We start from the raw sequence: 22,015 nt of genomic DNA on the forward strand, positions 1-22,015 counted from the left end.
AATATGTCAGACCAACCTATGGTAATTATAATAATTAACAACCTATATTTATTCAAGGTTTGGAAAGTGAAGTATATGTTATCTCATTTGATGTTCACATCTCTATGAGGTAATTTAGTATTTAGTAATCTTTAATTTTCAGATGAGAAAATTGAAGCTTAAAGATTTTATGCACATTATATAGGTTTATTCAGCTTGTAAGTGATTGAGAAAGATTTGAATTCAGGTCTTCCTGACAGTGAGTTCAACACTCTTTCCACTTTTCCACCTAGCTGTACCTATTCCTTAGAATATTGCACAGGAAAACCAGTGATGGAGTAGGGGTTGAGGGAAATGCACAACCCAGCATAAGCAAGAATCATTAACTTTAGCCTGTTATTTGAGTCAGAACATAGTATAGTGTAGCACACAACTCCATTATAAGACGACAAGGATACTGTACTTAATAGAAATGCCAGTGTGCAGTGGCATGGGCTCCAGTGGTCAACAGTGGGCACCATTGCAGAAATCAGTGGAAGAGGCAGTGTACAGAGACATGGGATCTAATGTGAAAATTGGAACTATCTTTGCCCTTTCTTTGTATCCTACTACTTTAGAACAGTTCCTGACATACGGTAGACAATGTTTATTTTCAGATCAAATGATAGTCCTAATACTGTCAGTTAGTCCAAAAACATTTCTTAAGCACTTATTATGTGACGGGTACTGTACTGATTTTTGTTGAAGATTTTTGTATCTGAGGTGTTTTTGGTCATGTCCGACTCTTTGGGACCTTATTTGAGGTTTTCTTGGCAAAGATACTGCAATTTTTACCATTTCCTTTTCCAGCTAATTTTACAAATGAGGAAACTGAGGGAAATGGGTTTAATATCTTACATAGGATCACACAACTACTGTCTGAGGTGAAATTTAAATTCAGGAATACGAGCCTTCTTAACTCCATGCTTAACTGGCATCCTAACTACTGTGCCACTTAGCTGCCCTAAAACCAAGAGTACAAATGTCTAAATTTGTGTGCATACATACATGTACACATATGCATGCTTACATATATACATACATAAGGTTTTGTGTGTGCATAATATATGTATATATATATATAGAGAGAGAGATATACACATTGATATCTCTATAAATATTTGGTTATCTATCTAAAAAAAGGATGGTTCTAACACTCAAAGAGTTTAAAAGGAAACTGAAAAAAAAATGGCCAGAGGAAGTTATAAATATTGTCCCAGCATTAAGTGATAGGGATTTCCCCAGGCTGGAAACAGTGTCACAAAAGAGAAGAAAGCATACGCAAGAGATTTTATGAAGGTAAAATCAGAAGGAAGTGGCAACATGTTGGGTGTAGGGCAACTTAGTAAAAAGCTTAAGTACCAAAATTTAGCAAAATTTTGAGAATAGTTCCAATTCATTTTCTACTATGGATTGATTAATTCGTAATGTAATATTCTCTCAGTTTTCCTAGAATCACCCAACATGTATTTTTCCTTTTTTCCTCAAAGTTTGTCAAGGTGATGGCTATGAGGTAGAATATCAAAATTACATTAATTTACTTTTTTTCCTATTCCTTAATCTTTTGAAGTACTTTTCACAAAGCAAATAGTTCTTTGCTTGGAATTTATCCTTGGAGAACTGGCTGTTCATATCATTTGATCATTCACCTTTTTGTGGAATTCCTCTCATTTTTATACATTTGAATCAATTTTTCATATTTTTTTTAAAATGAAATCCTTCTTAGAGAAATGTGCTGTAAATGTTTCCCCTTATTATTTTCCTTCTAATTTCAGCTTCATTTATTTTGTTTATTCAATTAAAAATATATATAATCAAAATTGTCCATTGTGCCTTCTGTGATCCTCCTTAGGCCTTAAGTGATCCTAAACTCTTCCCCATCTCAATATCCAAAACTTATTTTTTCTATATTCCATTAATGAATTTATAATGTGATCTTTTGAATGAAAATCATGCATCCGTTTAGAATGCATCTGGGCATAGTTTATGACATTGGTCTAAACCTAATTTCTTTCAGACTTTTTCCCTGGGTTTCCATCAGGTTTTGTGGAATAGTGATTCTTAACCCAGTAGCTGGACTTTTGTGGCTAATCAGAAACTAAGTTACTGATTTCTTGTAGTTCTGTATGTTGTACAATTAATCTCTTGTGCTGACCAACCTCTCTCATTATTAAAAGGTAGCAAGTCATTTAAATGATTACTAGTTTACAGTCTAGTTTTAGATTTGACACTGCTAGACCCTCTTCCTTTTCACATTTTTTAAAAACTTATTTCACTTGAGATTTTTGCCCTTTTTAGTCAAAGACTCTATAATAATCGATAATAGCAGTGTCAAGGTGATGAAGCCTTTGAGTAGCTTCTTCAATCATTATTGCATCAATAATGAGTTGCTCTTTATATCCCTGAGATGTTTTGGCACACCCTTTTTACTCATCAGCCAATATTTTTTTTTTCCTTTTTAATGTTTATAGATTTTTTTGAGTGCTAAAACCACAAATGCTTTGTGTAAAGTACATAAATGTGTAATTGACCTACATTGGGAGGAGTGAGGGGTCTCATCTTCTGGTAATAAAGTCCTTAGAAGAAAAATGGAATCAGAGAGAAAGCTGATAACATACTGATCCACTGTGAAGGGCAGAAGCTAATAATTATGAATTTCATCAAGCTCTAGGTTTTTTTTCTATTTTTTATAGAGAAGCTAGAGTTTTTCACCTCCATTCAGGTAATCATTTTGTTATTAATGCTGTCAGTATGCAAGTTTTTAAAAAGATTTCACTTTAACCTAACTTTTGCTTTCATTATGTAGCATATTAGTGGCCATATATGGTGGCCACACAGTTTCCTTCTTTTTTATGGATTCTTTCACTCAGTTTCTCAAGCTTCTGAAATAAAAGTTCTTCAGTTGTTTTTCTGTTGTGTACTCTTTTGGAATTCTTATGAAATCTATAGATTGCTTTCAGAATGTCTTAAATTAATAAAATAAAATTCTTTGAAATATAAAATAATCCCATTCTATTGACATTTATTTTTAAAAATCCATGAAACCCTGGTTAATAACATCTGCATATTAATGAATGGATTGAGGTTGAATTGTTGATTTTATATATTGTGTTACCTTAAATTCTTCAGCAGCTAAAATTTTAAGCTCTTGTTCATGATTTCTGGCATGTGGGCTGTCATTATATTAATACAAACTTCCAGTATCTTTCCATAGTTCTTAAATAATTTTGTAAATCATGTTGGTCACAGTATTATTTGAGAATTTTCCTTAGGAGCAAGCCTATATAGCTCTACATTTTTTACTATAGTCTTTACCATGTCTATGGCCACATATTCTGTTGCATTTAGGTCTTGACATCATTTTTTACAGTTTAAAAATATTATGAAATAATACAGATGCCAGATTTTTTTATTTATATGTTTATTCTTTTTTCAAAAATACACTTAGTTGACAGTTCACTTGACATAAGTCAGAAACTGTTAGTCCTAACATTTTCAAAAAACACAGAAAATTTAATAGTGAACAGTTTATCAGTTCTCTGTTTGGTATACTCCCCACCCCAAAAAAATTCATCCTTCTTTCACAATATTGCTAACCTGAATATAGTTTGAGTTATAAATATCCCAAGTCAAACTTGCATAAGGCACTATGTTAAAATTGTATTTTTCTTCTTAATATGTTTTGACTTTGTAAACATCCACAGAATTTTACTTACAAAGTCAACAACAATACATACATATAGTAAATGCTTATTTAATATTAGAAATTTAACATCTTTATGAGAAATACAACCATTGTTTACTCAGCTTTATGTTGTATAAAACATTCAATTCTATCACTTATTTTGCAATTTTACTCTGTTCATCTCCATTCAGCTTTTCATGGGCTATTTGCATATATTGAGTATATATGTTTGTGTGTTCTGGGTTTTAAAGAAATTTGATATAGAAAAACCCAAGCTCACAATTTAAACAATCAATAAAAGTGAGACTCATTTTACAACAGGATTCACCGTAGGATTTCTTCAAATAAAAAGTGCCCATTACTGTGTCTGAAAAATGATGAAACTTCTACTATCTTTAGATCCATATAACTTTCTGATGATCTAATGAGTGAAAAGAGGTCAAGGGCAGTCCATATATTGTCTTTTGAAATTACATATGATAAATTATTAAGGAGAACACAGTGGGCATGAGGACAAATGGAATTCTAAGTAAAAAAAAAGAGAAATCCAATGTGATGTTCAGACCAAGAATATTATGTTTGGGGTTTTTGTTCTCTTTAGAACATGATGAAAAAACATAGGACTACCTATACAAGCAAGATGAAATTTTGAGGGTTGATTTAAGGAGGTAAGAAGATTAAATAATCACATTACTAAAGTTATCTGTGATAATATTACTGTTCCCAATATTTAAAACTTACTTGAAGTGATCACATGGTAAATGTCCTTTAGCAGATATATCACTTTCCATGATCCTTTATATTCGGAGGTGTACAATAAATATTAGCTAAATTGAAACACGTATGTGTGTCTGTGTGTGTGTGTAGAGAAAGATACATATACATATAGTGTAATTCCCATAAATTTTGGTATATCCATATGATCAATGATATTTATAGGAATTTAATCCTGAATAAATCTTTTGAACCAATTATTCTCTGTCCCATTCATTGTCATATAGCACATGTTCTTTAGAGTCCTTAAAATTTTTCATGTCAATAAACTAAATTGTGATTTAAAAAAATTTTATTAAATTTGTTTATCTACTTTTAGTTTACAATATTCAGTTTCACAATCCTTGGAGTACCAAATATTCTCTCCCTCTTTCCATGGCAGCATTCAATACAATATAGGCTCTCCAAATACTTTCATATTAAGAATTAGTCTGGGTGCGCCTAGGTGGCACAGCGAGTAAAGCGCCAGCCAGAGTCAGGAGGACCCGAGTTTGGTTCTGGCCTCAGATGCTTAACACCCACCTCCCTCCCCCCCACACACACACACACAAAACTAGCTGTGTAAGCTTGGGTAAGTTACTTAACCCCAATTGCCCTCCAAAAAGGCAAAAAAAAAAAAAAAAGAATTAGTCTGGTTGTAAAGAAGAATTATAACCAATGAAGTGAACAAGGAGAAAGAAAATGCAAAAAAAAAAAAAAAACCCACAAAAGAGAGAGAACAAGTAGTTTGCTTCAATCTGCATTCAAATTCTGTAGTTCTTTTCTCTGGGTGTGCTTGTCTCTTTCTGTCATGAGTCTTTTGGAGTTGTCTTATCACCTTACATTGCTGAGGTGAGCCCAGTCTATCCAAGTTAGTCATCAGAGATATGATATGTCCATAATTGTGTAAAAAGTTTTGCTAGTTCTGCTCTCCTTACTCAGCATCACATAATATAAGTCTCTCAAGGATATTATGAAGCCCGTCTGCTCCTCATTTCTTATAGCACAATAGTATTCCATTACATTCATATACCACAACTTGTTTAACCATTCCCCAATTGATGGACATCCCCATGATTTCCAATTCTTTGCCACCACAAAAAGAGCTGCTACAAATATTTTTGTGCATATGAATCTTTCTCCCATTTATATGATCTCTTTAGGATACATCCCTAGAAGTGGTATTGCTGGGTCAAAGGGCATGTACTTTTTATAGCCATTTGGGAATAGTTCCAAATTTCTCTTTGGAATGATTGGATCAGTTCACAATTGCACAAACAAAAATGTTCCAATTTTTTCACATCCTCTTCAACATTTATAATTTTTCTTTTTTGTCTTCATAGCCAATATGACCTGTGAGATGTGGTACCTCAGAGTTGCTTTAATTTGCATTTATCTAATCAATAGTGATTTAGAGTATTTTTTATATGTTTATAGATATCTTAAATTTCTTTCTCTGCAAACTGCCTGATCATATCCTCTGACCATTTATCAATTGAGGAATGACTTGTATTATTATAAATTTGACTCAGTTCTTTGTATATTTTAGAAAGAGTTAGTGTTTATAGAAATTTTCTCAATTTTCCACTTCCCTCCTAATATTGGTTACACTGACTTTCTTTATGCAAAAACTTTTAGGTTTAATGTAATTCAAGCTATCCATTTCGCATTTTGTAATGCTATCTATTTCATGTTTGGACATAAATTCTTCCCTACTCCATAGATCTGACAGGTAAACTATTCCTTGCTCTCCCAGATGGCTTACACTGTTGGCCTTTATATCTAGATTGTGGTCCCATTTAGGCTTTATTTTTGTATACAGTGTAAGATATTGGTCTATGCCAAGTTTCCGCCATACTCTTTTCCAGTTTTCCCAGCAGGTTTCCCAGTTCTTCCCAGATAATAACTCAAATACTGAGTTCTTATCCCCAAAACTGGAATCTTTGGTTTTATCAAATAGTAGATTACTATTGTCATTCACTGCTGTGTCTCCTGTACTTAATCTATTCCACTGATTCACTACTCTATTCCTCAGCCAGTAACAAGTAGTTTTGATGACTGCTGCTTTCTAATACAGTTTAAAATCTTGTATGGCTATGCCACCTTCCCTAGCATTTCTTTTCATTAATTACCTTTAGGTTATGGACAGTTTGCTCTTCCAGATGAATTTTGTTACTATTTTATAGAAATAATTTTTGGTAGATTGACTGGTATGAAAATAAATAGGTAAGTTAATTTGGGTAAATTTGTCATTTTTACTATATTAGCTCAACTTAGACACAAGCAACAAATTTTTTTTTCTTCCAATTATTAAGATGTGACTTTATTTGTGTGAAAAGTGTTTTGTAATTGTATTCACATAATGTAATACCAAGCAGAGGCAACTTCAAAGAATCAAAATACCAGCATAGTAACTCTCTATTTTATTCAGTGACAAATTAAGGCAAAATATTCACAGAAGAGAGAAAATCAAAATACAGCATTCACCAAGTGTAATTCAATAATTTCCAAGTACTACTCCACACCTGGGCAGTACATTCATTTAGTCAATCACAAAGTTTCTCTTCTCAAGTGGAGATTATTTTCCAATCATAAACAAAATACATACATTTGGTCAGTCACAGAGTACAAAAAAGTCAAAAATTTCCCACCCCTGGATCACAGCTGAATTACATTTATCTTAGTTAACACTAAGCACCTTCTCAAAAAGGGCAGTGGAGAGGACAAAGGCCATCTACCCCTGAGCTTAACCTAACAAGGTTAAGATATCATCACAGCATTTAATACCTAAAGAGAGGTCTTTTCTTCATCTTGACAGGAGGCAAGTTCTCAGCAATCTCTGTTCCTTGGGAGACACAGCTTAACAAAGCCACAAAATACATTGCCAATGTCCTCATCAATTCACTCTCTGCGACAGAACAGTCTCAGGACCCCTGAAAATGTCAAAAAGACTCTCTTCCAGGATTTCTATAAACATACAACAAGAAAATCCTTCTTCGGGGCTTCTGAACCAACAGCAAGTTTCTAGGACCTCTGTAACAACAGCACTGTCCTTCACCAGCGGACAAATCTGGCAAAACAACATCAAAACAGACAGAAAAAATACCAGCATCATAGCCATGTCTCCTCAGGTCTTGGCAGCTCTGGCTGGCAGCTCTCAAAAGTACTGGGCAGCTCCAACTGGCCCTCATCAATCCTCTCTCTGCCTCCATGATGCTGCTCCCAAAAGTTCTTCTGCCTCTCTCTGCTTGGGCCTTCTCTATGGTTGGGACTCTTTCTAAATCCATGGCACCAGCTTCTCCCAGTTCATCTCTCTCTTTTCATTTCAACAAGTTCATCCGACAAGTGGGATTCACAAGTGCTGGGTTTCAACACTGAACCCCCAAACCAAGCCAATACAGGGGGATCTTTAAATTCCATTACTATTCCACATAGTTCCTGGGGTTTTTTTCAGCAGGTCAAATTCCAAATACTTTATAATGTCTCCAGTAACTTGAAATGAAATTTCTCTTTCTATTTGGACTTTTTTAAAATTTATATATGAATGTCAAGATTTATGTGGGTTTATTCTATGTCCTGCAACTTTGCTAAATTTATTTATTATCTCAAGTAGCTTTTTTTTAACTTGATTCTCTAAGATTCTCTAAGTATATCAGCATATCATCTGAAAAGAGTGATAGTTTTGGGACAGCTATGTGGTTCTGTGAGTCAGGAGGACCTGAGTTCACATCCAGCCTCAGACACTTAAAACTTACTATCCATATAACTTTTGGCAGGTCATTTAACCCCAATAGCCCTGCCTACCCCCCTGCAAAAAGCAAAAAGAAAAAAAAAGTAAAGACTGATAGCATGATCTCTGCTTAATCTTTTTCTTTGGGTTTTCTTTTCTTCTCATTGCTACAGCTAACATTTCTAGTACTAAATTGAATAAGAGGGGTGATAGTGGCCATCCGTGTTTCACTACATTGTTGGAAATGCTTCTAGCTTATCCCCAATACATATAATAATTGCTGATAGCTTTAGATATATGCTACTTGTTATTTTAAGGAAGACTACATTTATTCTTATACTTTCTAGTGTTTTTAATAGGAATGGCTGTTGTATTGTATCAAAAACCTTTTGTGCGTCTATTGAGGTAATCATGTGGTTTCTGCTAGTATTGTTGTTGATATGATTGATTATACTGATGATATTCCTAATATTGAACCTTCCTGGTATTGTACCCAAAACATAAGCAAGACCCAAGTAACAATTTAGAAGTGAACACTTTATTGGCCATGTTGGCTGATGAGGCCCCTCCCCAAATATTTCAGCCCTGAACCCAGGCAAAGCCTCAGCTTTTAAAGGCAACCCACATGGCCTCAGCTCAGCTAAGTCAGCATGCAGGCCATTCTTCTCTCCTGTTCCATGGCTCCACAGAGTCACAGCTACCACAACTGGGAAACAAACAATTATCCCAGCCCCCATACTTTACTTTTACTCTGCAGATCCCATCCTCATCACCATTTTGTAGCAGCAAGCACCCCAGCATCCCCAGGGTGGCTGCCAACATGGGTTCTGAGATCTGCTTTTCTAAAGGAAAGAAACTCAAAATGGGTTAACAAGCTTACTTTAGTCAAACATATATCATTTACCTACTTCAGGGGAAAAGGTCAGCACCCCAAATTTCAGAGCATACAGACAGAAGTTACAAGAAAACAGAAAAACATATCATGTAGACAGGCTTCCCAAATGTCCAACCATTACATCCATACCAAATCACAGTTACCAGAGAAGGAAGCATCAATATCTGGGTTTTCAAAGCTGGGGGCTCTCAACAATGACTGTCCAGAGTCTCATCTGGTCAAATCACACAACACTTCTCAAAGTGAGCCCCAAAGCAAAGCCTCCCATCAGGGCTTATATTGCCTTCTCCTGACTCAGAGAATGTAACAAACTTCTTGACCCACTGCCCAATCACAACATATCTCCTGAGAAACAAGCCTCCCACCACAGGCTTCAGGGGCACTTAAGCCTAGGGGCAGGGAAGATCTTAAAAATGTACATTGCTGTAACAGACCTCCACCTCCACTTCTCAAAACCAGATAAATCTAACCAAAAGATAAACAAGAAAGAATTAAGAAGGCAAATGGAATATTATAAAATTTAAACATGGCAGATATCTGGAGAAAATTGAATGGGGGTAGAAAGGAAAATACTTTTTTTTCTCAGCAGTACTTAACACCTACATAAAACTTGACCATGTACTAAGGTCTAAAAGCTTCACAACCCAATATAGAAAGGCAGAAATACTTACAGTATCTTTTTCATATCATGATGCAATAAAAATTGCAAGTTAGAAAAGGCCATGGAAAAATGAACTAAAGTTAGTTGGAAATTAAATAATCTAATACTAAAGAATGAGTGGGTCAAACAACAAATCATAGAAACAATCAATAACTTCATCAAAGAGAGTGACAATAATGAGACAGTATAACAAAACTTATGGAATGCAGCCAAAGCAGTTCTTTGGGGAAATTTTATATCTCTCAATGCTTACATGAATGAAATAGAGAAGGAGATAAATGAATTATGCATAAAACTAAAAAAAAACTAGAAAAAGAACAAATTAAAGCATCCCCTATTCAATATAAAATTAGAAATTCTGCAAATCAAAGAAGAGATTAATAAAATTGAAAGTAAGAAAACTATTGAACTGAAATGAAAGAAAATGAGAAGCTGGTTTTATGAAAAAAACAAAAGCAACAAAAAAGATAAATATTTGGTTAATTTGACTTAAAAATAGAGGGAGAAAACCAAATTGCCAGTATCAAAAATAAAAAAGATGAATTCACCACCAAGGAAGAGGATATTAAAACAGTAATTCAAAGCTATTTTGACCAACTCTATTTCAATAGAAGTGACATTTCTAAGTGAAATTGATGAATATTTTAAAAATATATAAATTTCCCAGATTAACAGCAAAGGAAATAAAAAATTTAAATAACCTCTTTTAAAAAAATAATAAATTGAACAAAAAATCAATGAAATAGTTAAGAAAAAATCTCCAGGGCCAGATGGATTCATAAGTGAAGTGCATCAAACATTTACAGAAAAAGTACATCCATATACACTATTTAGAAAAATAGGCAAAGAAGAAGTACTAACAAACTCTTTTTATGATACCAACATTGAAGTGATACTTGAACTGTGAATAGCCAAAACATAGAAAGAAAAGTATAGACCAATATTCCTAATGAATATAGTTGCAAAACATTTAAATAAAATATTAACAAAGAGATTACATATTTTTTCACCAGGAAAATTCAGCATGACTAGGTGGGATTTAAACCAAGAATGGAGGGTTGCTTCAACTTTAGGAAAACTATTAGCATAATTGGCCATATCAGTAACAAAAATAACAGAAGTGTATGATTCAATAGATTCAGAAAAAAAATCTTTGAAAAAATATAACCCTAGTCTTATTAAAAATACTAGAGAGCCTAGGAATCAATGGAATTTTCCTTAAATGATTAAGTAATACCTATCTAAAACCATCTGTAAGCATTATATCTAATGGGGATAAGATAGAAGCATTCTCAATAAGATCAGGGCTAAAACAAGTATGTCCATCATTACCATTGCTATTTGATATTGTAATAGAAATGTTAGATTTAGTAATAAGAGAAGAAAATAAGAAATTGAAGGAATTGGAATGAGCAATGAAGAAACAAAGCTATCACTCTTTGAAGATGATATGATGGTATACTTAGAAAATCTTAGAGAATCAACTAAAAATCTACTTGAAATAATTAACAACTGTAGCAAAGTTTCATGATAAAAAATAAACCCACATAAATCACCGGCATATTGATATATTACTAACAAAGTCCTGTAGCAAGATATAGAAAGAGAAATTCGTTTTAAGGTAAATGTAGGCAGTATAAAATATTTGTGAGTCCACCTGCCAAGACAAACCCAGAAACTATATGGACACAATTACAAAGCAATTTCACTCCAATAAAGTCAGATCTACATAGTCAGAAAATATCAGTTGCTCATGGGTAGGCCAAGTTAATATAATAAAAATGACACTTCAGCCTAAATTAATTTACTTACTCCATGCCATAAAAATTAAATTACCAAAAATATGATATAGAGTTAGAAAGAATAACAAAATTCATCTGAAAAAAAAGGTCAAGAATATCAAGGGAATTAATGAAAGGAAATGCACATGAAGGTGACCTTGCCACACCAGATCTTAAATTGTAAAAAAAAAAAAAAAAAAGCAGCAACCACCAAGACTATTTGGTACTGGCTAAGAAATAGAGTGGGGGATCAGTGGAGTAGTTTATGTACACAAGCCAAATTAGTCAATGACTATGGTAAGCTACTCTTTTGGTAAACCCAAAGAAACCAGCTTCTGGGATAGGAAGTCACTATTTGACAAAAAAAAAGCTGTGAAAACTGGAAAATAGTATGGCAGGAACAAGGCATAGACCAACATCTTACAGAGTATGCCAAGATAAGGACAAAATGGATACATGATTTAGACATAAAGGGTGATACTATAAGCAAATTAGGAGAGCAAGGAATAGTTTACCTATCAGATCTATGGAGAATGGAAGGATTATTTTAAAATTATTGTTCATGTTACCTTGAATTTCCATTTACAAAAATTTATATTTTCATCATGTTTATTGACATAGTCAGTATTTGTACCCAAATACACAAAGGCTGTATGAACATTAAAGAAAAGAAATAATAAAAATTGCCCATGCCATAGGACATGAAAAGCTTAAAAAGGTTTAAAAATAGGCTTATAGGAAATGATTCGTCAGGGAACAATTATAAAATGACCACTAAAAATAACTTTGAATGTTCAAAAGTAAAATGAGGTAATTAAATTTAGTTGTGGAAAGTCTATATTTTTATTTTTATTTTTTCCATAATACCCAAATCTTTATTATCATGTAGCTATTTTATGCCATTAATTCATAGGGAATTGGTCCCAAGTCCTTTCCATTGTCGCTAACCAAGTGGAATTCTCTGGTTGGAATGAGCAAACTGTTCAGTTGAACCCAAGTACCTTTTCCTTTGAAAATTTCTTCAGATCATTTTGCTTCTTGAAATTCATGAAGTCATCTCTGCCTTTTGAGTTTTTAATATGGTCCTTATACACATTAATTCTCTTGGCTAGAATTTTGTCTTTAACCTCTTTGTTTATAAAAATGCTTATGGCATGCTGTGTAACATTATAGTCCTGTCCATCTTGCCATTGTAAAATTGTGGAGCATTCTTTGCTGAGCATTCAATATTTCTCTAAAACTATAAGTTGCAGAGATGGTGCTGATCTGCATTTGTTACTTCATCCTGGGAGTTCACTAGAGCAATGTTATTAGAGGTCCAGTCCAATCTTATTATTTCATATGAAATATATACACAGAGACAACAAAGAAGATAAAAGAAATGCTCTTATGGATACTTCCTAACCTGTCAGCTAAAATATTAAATCTGTGCCCTAGATCACAGTTTTAATGTTCCTAAATGTGTCATGGTATTACATACCTAAGGGTGATTTGCAACATGAAATCAAAAGCATCTCACAAAGGTGGCATCTGTGCCAATTTTATGAGGTGAGGAAGCTAGCTTGGCAAGGCAACTAGTGCATCTGCATGCTTCATATGAAAGTTCAGTCCATTTATGACTGTAATAAAGTTGGTAATTTTTATATGAGTAAATCACAACATGGATCTCCTGAAGCCAATGAAGATAAAAACATGACAGTAAAAATACATATTACATTTTATTGTGACTTTAGTATAAAATTCTTTAAATTTGGAAAGGCCTTATATTTAGGAAAGGGGTACACTTGTCCCAAGATCCATAAAACCTACACTTCTTTCTTCTATTCCTTCTCCATAGCATTTAGAACATGTTGCTGCTCCCTCAGAGCAAAGAGATACAGATAAGACAATAATTAGTCGGAATAATACATAATATATAGATAGTGTTTACTAAGTGTCAGGTAATGTGTTAAGCACTTTATAATTATTATCTCTTTGATCCTTATGACAACACTGAGCAGTGGGTGTTATTATTATCCTAATTTTACAGATGAGGAAACGGGCAAAAAGTGACTGACCCACGCTCAATCAGTAAATAAACATTTATTTGCCCCCTACTGAATCAGGAGCAATACTAAGTTCTGGGGATAGAAAAGAAACAAAACATATTCCTTGACCTCAAGGAGTTTACAATCTAATGAGGGAGACCATATGCATACAAATATATGCAAAACAAGATATATACAAGACACATGGGAAATGATTTATGGAAGTACTGTAATTCAAAACAGTTAGAAAAAGCTTCCTGCCTAAGATGGAATTTTAATTGGAACTTAGAGGAAGCCACCAATGTCAATAGTTACAGTAGAGATGAGAGAGATTTCCAATCATTTTCTACTTTGCTGTTGCCAACCATGTGTTGACTGAGCTTTCCTTCTAAGTTAGCAAGAAACTATTTACTCTCAGAGGAACACCTTAATCTATTGACAGGAAGTTTTCTAGTAGTTGCCTTGCCTTAGGGCTGACACTTTTAGAGAACATTTAGCTTGGAGAGGATAAGTCTGTGATCAGTACAGCATTCTGTGTCACAGATCACCTCCCTTACTCCCACATCCTGTTTGTCTCTTCTCCTTATAATGACATAGTCCACTATAGTCTATTAAATGTTTGCTGTCAGCGTGTATCTATAAAGTTTTATTGCATTTCGGTAAATGGAAGATATTGTTGGTGATGTTGGTCATGAAATGCACAGGTCTTCAGCAGTACATGACTATTGCTATTGTTTCTAACTCCATTCCTTCCAAGGGTTCTTTGCCTTCTCTGATACTCTCTGCCTTCTCTGGCATTAAAGTCACCCAGAAGTGTAAGTATGTGCTGTTGTGGGACATTGATAATGAGGATTCTCCAAATGTTCATAAAATTCCCTTTGATTTTATCAGAGTTTGTCATGGTGGGAATACACATCCTAATGATGGCATCATGAGAGTCATACAAGCCTACTGAACAGATTAGGTTTTTTGTCAAGACCTATTATTTCTTTTTTAAAATATATTTTTAATTTATTTTATTTTTAGTTTTAAACAATCATTTCCACAAGATTGAGTTATTTTCTCCCTGTCTTTTCCCTACCCCACCGCAAGATAGCAAGCCTACTGAAAACCCCTTTCCCCAATCTGCTCTCTCTTATCTTGTCCCCCATGTCCTCTCTAACTTTCTAGTAGGGCATGATGGATTTATATTCCCTAGTGTCTGGATGTCTTATTTCCCAGTTCCATGTAAAAAAAGAATTTAAACATTTTTTTAACACTTTGAGTTCTAGATTCTTTCCCATCTGCCCTCCTCACCCGCCCATACTGGGAAGATAAGCATTTCAATGTCAGTTGTACATGTAAAGTTATGCAAAACTATTCCAAAACAGTTACATTGTGAAAGACTAACTATATTACCCTCCATCCTGTCCTGCCCCCCACACATTCCATTTTCTACTTTGACCCTATCACTTTTCAAACATATGTGCTTCTAACTACCCTCTCCCCCAATCTGTCCTTACTTCTATCATCCCCTCTCTTATCCCCTTCCCCCCGCTTTCCTGTAGGGTAAGATACCCAAATGAGTGTGTATCCCTCCTTAAGTCAAATTCAATGAGAGTAAGGTTGACTCAAGCACTTTTACCATCCTGCTCTTCCCCTCCATTGTAACAGTTTTCTCTTCTATCTTTTATGTGAGATAATTTGCCGTATTCTACCTCTTCTTTTCTTCTCTCATTATATTCCCCTCACCTCTTCATTTTATTTTTGAGATGTCATCCCTCCATATTCAACTGATCCTGTGCCTCTATATATACATGTACAAACATATACACGCTCACATATATATTTATACACACATACACCCACTTATACATACATATATGTATGTATATATATATATATATATATATATATGTGCATTCCTTCAATTATACTGAGAAAAGTATCATGAGTTATAATTATAGTTTTTCCATGTAGGAATGTAAATAATTCAACTTTAATCAATTCCTTATGATTTATTTTTTATATTTGCCTTCTCATGCATCTCTTGCTTCTTGTATTTGAAAGTCAAATTTTCTGTTCAGCTCTGATTTTTTCCATCAAGAATACTTGAAAGTCCTCTATTTCAATGAATAACCATATTTTCCCCTGAAGAATTGTATTCAGTTTTGCCAGGTAGGTGATTCTTGGTTTTAATCCTAACTCTTTTGACCTCTGGAATATCACAGTCCACGCACTTTGATCCCTTTGTTTAGAAGCTGCAAGATATTATTTTATCTTGATTGTGTTTCTGCAATACTCAAAATGTTTCTTCCTGGCAACTTATAATATTTTCTCTTTGACATGGGAACTCTGGAATTTGGCTCTGATATTGCTAGGACTTTTCTTTTGGGGATCAGTGAATTCTTTCAATTTCTATTTTGCCCTCTGGTTCTCGAATATTCAGGCAATTTTCCTTGAGAATTCCTTGAAGGATGATTTCTAGACATTTTTTTTTGATCCTGGCTTTCAGATAATCTAATAATTTTTAAATTATCTCCCCTGGATCTATTTTCCAGGTCAGTGGTTTTTCCAATGAGATATTTCACATTGCCTTCTATTTTTTTCATTTGTTGGGATATGTTTTATAGTATCTTGATTTCTAATAAAATCATTAGCTTCCATTTGCTCTAATATAATTTTGAAAGAATTATTCTCTTCAGTGAGCTTTTGAAATTGCTTTTCCATCTGGGCAACTCAACTTTTTAAGGCATTAAGGCATTCTTCTCCTCATTGGCTTTTTTGCCATTTGGGTTAGTCAATTTTTAAGGTGTTATTTCCTTCAGTATTTTTTGGGTCTCATTTAGCAGGTTGTTGACTTGCGTTTTGTGATTTTCTTGCATCGTTTTCATTTCTTTCTAATTTTACCTCCACTTCTCTTACTTGATTTTCAAAATCCTTCTTGAGCTCCTCCATAAGCTGTAAGCAGCTTATATTTTTCTTGGAAGCTTTTGATACAGGAGTTTTGACTTCATTGAATTCTTCTGGTTCCATGTTTTGATCCTTTTTGTCACCCAAAAAGGATTATATGATCTTATTGTGCTTCCTCTGCTTGCTCATCTTGCCAGCCAATTACTTGACTTTTGAGCTCTTTGCCAAGGTAGAGCTCTGCTTCCAGATTGCAGAGAGCTACATCCCAAATCACTGGGGGCTTTGCAGATGTTGTTAGAGCTATGAGAAGGATGCCCTCTCTACAGACACTACAACCTCTGGCATACTGGCCACACACCCCAGGACCACCACCCAAGACCCAAGATCCAGATCCAAACAGGTCAAATCAAGAGTGATTACCCTCTGAATCATCACTTGGTCCCCCTGGGATCTGTAGGCCAGGATCTCTAGAGGTAGCCATGTGTAAGGGTTATGGGATTTAAAGATCTTCCATGCCCCATTGGACTTGCTGACATAGCAGGTGGGGGCAGTTCAACCCCATCCTCCAGCGAGCAGGGGCTACAAACAGCGGGTGAGAACGTATGCGTGCTCAGGTGAGCGGGGGGCGCGATTTCCGGGCCCCTCAAACTTTTTCTGGGAGTGTGTAATGGCGTCTAATTATGAACCTCGCTGACTCCCCTAACTCCTGGCACCGTCTGTGACGATCCCATAAAGCCAACCATAGCCACAATTTCATGCAGAGGTAATGAACAGACTGCAGTTGTGAAAGCCTTGGTTGCATCCTCAGACCTTGAAGTAGTTCAACCTTACATTCCACTCCTATGCGGCGCGAGACCGATAGTCAACAAGTACCATAAGGGAAAGTTGAAAAGAACTTTGAAGAGAGAGTTCAAGCCCCAGTGCTGCTCTGGGTGGGAGCCCAAGTCCTTCTGATCGAGGCACAACCCGTGGATGGTGTGAGGCCGGTAGCGGTCCCCTGCGCGCCAGGACCAGGTCTTCCCGGAGTCGGGTTGCTTGGGAATGCAGCCCAAAGAGGGTGGTAAACTCCATCTAAGGCCAAGGATCCTGGAGGGGTGGAATGTGATAGTAATGGAATATAAAGATCCCCCTGTATTGGCTTGGTTTTCAAATTGATTGTGTTAAAACCCAGAGCTTGTTAATCCCACCTGTGGGATGGACTTGTTGATGTGAAAAGAGAGTCCTGAACTGGGAGGAGGTGGTGACATAGATTTGGAGAGACAAGAGAGAGGCAGAAGAACTTTTTGGAAGCAGAACCCTCCTGGAGGCAGAGAGAGACTGAGAGGATTGCTGAGGGCCACTTTGAATCACCCTGGACTTTTGAGACCTGCCCCCGGAGCTGCCAAGGACTGAGGAGACATGGCTATTTTGCTGGTACTTTGTCTGTCTGTTTTGATGTTGTTTTGCCAGATTTGTCCACTGGTGAAAGACAGTCCTGTTGAAGAAGTCCTGGAACCTGGCTGTTGGCTAAGAGTTCCTGAGACTGTCTTGCAGACAGAGAGTGAATACTGTCCACTGGTGAAGGACAGTGCTGTTGTTGCAGGGGTCTGGGAACCTTTCTGTTGGTTCAGAAGCCCTGAAGAAGGATTTTCTGGTTGTATGTTTACAGAAATCCTGGGAGAGGGTTTTGCTAATGTTTTCAGGGGTTCTAGGACTGTTCTGCACACAGAGGATGAATTAATGAAGAGACTGGTAATGTATCTTGTGGCCTTGCTAAGCCTTGTCTCCCCAGGAACTAAGATTGCTGAGAACTTGCCTCCTGTCAAGATGAAGAAAAGACCTCCATTTGTGTATTAAGTGCTGTGCTTAAACTTGATGTAACTCTGGGGTAGATTCAATTGTGATCCAGGGGTGGGGAACTTTTGACCTTATGTTTGGAAACTAATCTCCATTTGAGAAGAGGGGCTTTGTGGTGGACTAAATGAAGTTACAGCCTAGGGGTGGAGTAGTATTTAGAACAGGGACTTTGTAATTGATTGAATGATTGGAAGGTCCTGGGGTGGGGTAGTACTTGGAGATTATTTAATCACACTTAGTAAATGCTGTATTTTGAATGATGTCATGTTTTGATCTTCTCTGTTTTTGATTTGTCACTGAATAAAATGGAGAGCACCTATGCTGGTATCTTGAACCTTGGGAAGTTGCCTTTCCTTGGCATTATATTACATTACACCATGTGGCAGCAGCTTCAGCTGCCATGCCTCCAACACCTCTTGCCCTGGGGGGCAAGGGCCAGACTGTGCTCTTCTTTCATCCAGTTCCAACAGAATTTCCTGCTGACCTGTTCTTTACCCCATTGCCTGCATATCTTACTTCCCAGTTTCATGTAAAAACAATTTTAACATTCTTTTTTTTTTAATTTTGATTTCCAAATGCTCTCCCTTCCTCCCTCCCCACCTACCCTCATTGAAAGGCAAGCAATTCAATGTATTCCATTCACATGTAGTCATGCAAAACACTTCCATGATAATCATGTTTCAGAAGACTAACTATATTTTCCTCCATACGCACCAGCCCTCTAATTATTCTATGATTAGCTTTGATGCTATCTCTCTTTGCTTCTGATTACCTCCTCCTCCAATCTTCCCTGCCTTCTATTATCCTCCCTCTCTTATCCCCTTTCACCAACTTTCCTGTAGGGTAAGACAGATTTCCATACCCAATGGAGTTGGTATGCTATTCTTTCCTTAAACCAAATCCAATGAGTAAGGTTCACTGATTCCCTCTCACGTTCACCCTCTTCCCCTCCACTGTAAGAATTTTTTCTTGTCTCTTTTATGTCAGATAATTTGCCCCCATTCTACCTCTCCCTTTCTCCTTCTCCCCTTAATTTTTTTAGATATCATCCCTTCATATTCAATTCACCCTGTGCCCTGTGTGTGTATAGAGACAGACAGACAGTTAGACAGTTAGAGAGAGAGTGAAAGAGAGAGAGAGGGAGAGACAGAGAGAGAGAGAGAGAGAGAGAGAGAGAGAGAGAGAGAGAGAGTGGAAGGGCCAGGGAGAGAGAACTATATCTATCTATCTATTCCCTCCAACTACCCTAATATTGAGAAAGGTCTCATGAGTTACAAATAATCATTTTTCCATGTAAGAATGTAAACAATTTAACTTTAATAAGTCTTTTATGAGTTCTCTTCCTTGTTTATCTTTTCATGTTTCTCTTGAATCTCATATTTGAAAATCATATTTTCTATTCAGCTCTGATCTTTTCATCAAGAATGTTTGAAAGTCTTCTATTACATTGAATACCATTTTTTTCCCTCTGAAGGATTATACTCAGTTTTTCTGGGTAAATAATTCTTGATTTTAATTCTAGCTTCTTTGATCTCCAGAATATCATATTCCAAGCCCTCTGATACCTTAATGTAGAAGTTGCTAAATCTTGTTTCCCTGTTTTGTTTCCACAATACTTGAATTGTTTATTTTTCCTTGTAGTATTTTCTCCTTCACCTGGAAAGTATGTAATTTGGCTATAATATTACTTGGAGTTTTGCTTTTGGCATCTCTTTCAGGAGGTAATTGGTGGATTACTTGGTGCATTCCTTCTATTTCTATTTTTCCCTCTTATTCTACAATATCAGTGCAGGTTTCCATGATAATTTCTTAAAACATGATGTCTAGGCTCTTTTTTATCTTGGTTTTCAGGTAGTACAATTATACTTAAATTATGTCTCCTGAATCCATTTTCCAAGTCAGTTGTTTTTCCAAAGAGATATTTCACATTGTCTTCTAATTTTTTTTCATTATTTTGTGTTTTATGATTTCTTCATTTTTCATAAAGTCAGCTTCCATTTGTTCCATTCTAATTTTTTAAGGAATTACTTTCTTCAGTGAGCTTTTGGAACTCCTTTTCCATTTGGCCAAGTCTGTTATTTAAGGCATTCTTCTCCCCATTGGTTTTTTGGACTTCTTTTGCCATTTGGGTTAGTCTATTTCTAAGGTGTTATTTTCTTCAGTTTTTTTTAAGGTGGGTGGGTGATCTCTTTTAGCAAGCTGTTGACTTTTTTTATTATTTTCTTTCATCACTCTCATGTCTCTTCCCAATGTTTCCACTACTTCTCTTACTTGATTTTCAAAATTCTTTTTGGGTTCTTCCATGGCCTGAAAACAATTCATATTTTTTTGAAGGCTTTGGATGTAGGAGCTTTGACTTTGTTGTGTTCTTCTGATTGTATGTTTTGATTTTCTTTGTCACTAGGGTAAGATTCTATTGTCTTAATTTTTTTCTGATATTTTCTCATTGTCCCAGTCAATTATATGACTTTTTAAAACTCTTTGTTAATCGTACAAGGGGTAGGAGTTGAACATGAGAGTGTGGGAATGATGACACACTAGCCAGGAAGCTGTCTAGGCAGCCCTTTATTTATCAAAGGGTAAGGGTTTATATACTAATAGCAAAAGTGATTACATCTGGTATTCTACCTCCTAGTACTTTATTCCATTGTGTGCACCTGTGATCACTTCTTAATAATCACTGCCTGTTCCTTTGCTAATGAGCCAATCACCCTAACCAACAATGAACTCTCATGAGGAGCAGGCCTAAGGAAATCCTGACCCAGACTCTACCCATGACTGGACTGTCTCAGTACTGGCTCTGTACAGTTTGGCACCAGTTGGTTATCCTCAATATGATTTAACCTATCTTCTGAAATGGTTTCCTGGGGTGGGGCCACTGAACATGCCACAGAATCTTGGAGACACAAGTTCGAATTTAGCAAATCAGGTGGATACCAAAGGTGGAAAACAGTTTTGAAAAGAGGTTGAAAGCCCTCTTGTTAAATATACTAGCCATATTCTTATGGAATGAGAAAAAAGAAGGAAAGAAGAAGGCAAGGAAGGAAGGAAGAAAATAAAATTTTATTAAGTGTTTACAATTTGTCAAATCCAGTATTTAATGCTGCTTATACAAATGGAAGCCAAATGTCCCTAACATCAAGGAGTTTATATTATAGTTGGGGAAGAGAAAAATCAAATGGTGGCAAAAAGTATAGGGATGAGAGAGCATGGGAAAAAGAGTAGAGCACCTAGTACAAGGGAGTGGTTTTGAAGTCCATAAAATCAGTAACAAGGAAGGAAAGATAATAAAAGCAGAATCCCTTGTTTCCTTCCATAAAAATCTAGGCTCCATGAAAAACTCACCAGTCTTCATGCAGAAGAGGGGCTGTATCTTGTAGAATAATATCCCAGACTGAGAAAGCCACAGGACTATTAGACTATGGCATGACAATGTCAATAAGTCTCTTAAAATTTAGAGCTACAGCTGTCTTCCTTTCTTTCAAATTTTATTTAATTTTTTTAAATGCTTTATTAACTTCTGATTTACATCGTTCGTGTCCGCCAGATTTTGAGTTACAAATTTTCTCCCCGTTTTTCCCCCACCCATCCCCCCAAAACAGCAGTCCCACAGCATATCCCCACCTCTGATCTGCTCTCTCCCATATTTTCTCCCATACCCGTTTCAACTTTTCCAGTAGGGCATGGTGGATCTCTATATTTCCCAATTATATGTAAAACAATATTGATAATAGTAT

The sequence above is a fragment of the Petaurus breviceps genome, unplaced genomic scaffold (assembly GCF_028583685.1).
Source record: "Petaurus breviceps papuanus isolate PSGF00001 unplaced genomic scaffold, PetGlider_PUasm1.0 90842, whole genome shotgun sequence".
Taxonomy (NCBI): Eukaryota; Metazoa; Chordata; class Mammalia; order Diprotodontia; family Petauridae; genus Petaurus; species Petaurus breviceps.